This window comes from Dioscorea cayenensis, chromosome 17 (genome assembly GCF_009730915.1).
Source record: "Dioscorea cayenensis subsp. rotundata cultivar TDr96_F1 chromosome 17, TDr96_F1_v2_PseudoChromosome.rev07_lg8_w22 25.fasta, whole genome shotgun sequence".
NCBI classification, from domain to species: Eukaryota; Viridiplantae; Streptophyta; class Magnoliopsida; order Dioscoreales; family Dioscoreaceae; genus Dioscorea; species Dioscorea cayenensis.
Window position 1 is genome coordinate 12,026,070 of NC_052487.1, and position 1,630 is coordinate 12,027,699.

The window sequence follows — 1,630 nt, forward strand, 5'->3', positions numbered from 1 at the left end:
ACTACGAGGGGGTTTTACTTATGGATTGCATGCTTTTACATTCGATTTCATTATTGATTGTATCTTGCTTCATGGAGAGCTAAACCCCTAGTGGGTGCTTGCACTTGTAAACCCTAGGATGATTTTGTTTCATTGATCTTTCATTATGTTTCTTTAATTGATGTTTTTAATTGAGTTTCAACTTCAATGCTTGTTGAAATGATTTTTCCTTAGAGCGACACTACGGGTGAGAATCTATCTTGGTAATCATTGTGGATGAGTGACGCACCATGAGGATTAGACAAAGCTAAGTTGGAGAGGGTCGAGAGTGTGAGTCGAGAGGCAGCGGAACGCCCGTTTTCTCTTCCAATATAATTTATCCTACCTCCACATTCCTAGAGTTCTTTGTGGTTAAAATAGAGTGAAGTGTTAAGAGACAAACTCAAGTAGGGCTTAGTTGCGCGAGCAACAGAGTGAAGTGTTGAAGTAATCATTAGTGCTGAGGCTTAATTATGACTAGGTGTTCTTTCGCCTGGACCAAAGGGTTAGATCTGTATTAGGCAATAGGGTTTATCACTTGGAGTCCATAAATTGTCATACAACCATACACATTGTGAGACGTCGAGAGTATCCCTATCCGTAGGGGCATAGTGTGAGGGTTAGTCATGGTTGACCTTAGGTTTGGGACCATGCGTCTTAGGATTTCCATGACTCATTAGACATCAGTTATGAGACATAATGATTGGTTTTGCACTTGAAAATATAGTCCTAGGGTGAGCAATGTCCGGGTACCCCATTTTCTATCGATTGCCTCTCCTATTATTCTATTGCGTCTCTTTCTTCTTTACTTTATTTTTATTCGCATTGATATTGTTCACACCACTCTTATATCATCTTCACTATAGTTAAATAGCAATACTTGTGTTTTTGAGCACTATTCCCTATGGATATGACTAGCCACTCACCAGGGTACTTTATTACTTTGATAACCTGTGAAGTTACGGTATACACATGCAAAGGGTGTGTCACGTTCTTGGTGCTGTTGCCTGGGAGTTATGGTTTTTAAAGCAACGACTACACCTATTACCTGGAGCGTCAATCACTACTTGGGAGAAGATGGTAGAAGCTTTTCTTGCCTGATATTTCACTCCCAAAAAATCTGTGAAGCTTAGGAATGAGATATCTTCTTTTGTGCAAACAGAATTAGAGTCTTTTTTTGTGACAAGGGATAGGTTCAAGGAGCTCCTGTGAAAATGCTCTCAACATGGATTCTCCGAGTGGATGATTATTCAAACTTTTTATAGTGGTTTGAACCCAAGCACAAAGCAATTACTTTATGCTGCAGCAGGAGGTACCTTAGGAAGCAAGACCCCCGAAGAAGCCCGACATCTCATTGAAGAAATGGCTATAAACATTTATCAGTGGAACACAAGGGACAAAAAGAATGTAGCCGGACTTCATGAGATCAACGCAGTCACATCATTGGCAGCCCAGGTGGAGTCATTAAGCAAGAAGTTAGACACTCTAACTTCTCCAAGAGTGGCAGCCTCGATGAGTTGCACTGGGTGTGGCGGAGGACATGCGCCATCTAATTCCCCTATTTTGATTTTTGGTACTACTTACGTGGAACAGGTTGATTTTGTAGCTAATG

General features: G+C 40.9%; 1 non-coding gene across 1 annotated transcript; it reads right to left on the reverse strand.

Moving 5' to 3' along the window:
* Nucleotides 1-1,143: 1,143 nt before the first annotated feature.
* On the reverse strand, nt 1,144-1,250 carry LOC120281561. Its single transcript, XR_005542698.1, has one exon. It is a non-coding gene; the product is annotated as a small nucleolar RNA R71 (small nucleolar RNA).
* Nucleotides 1,251-1,630: the final 380 nt, after the last annotated feature.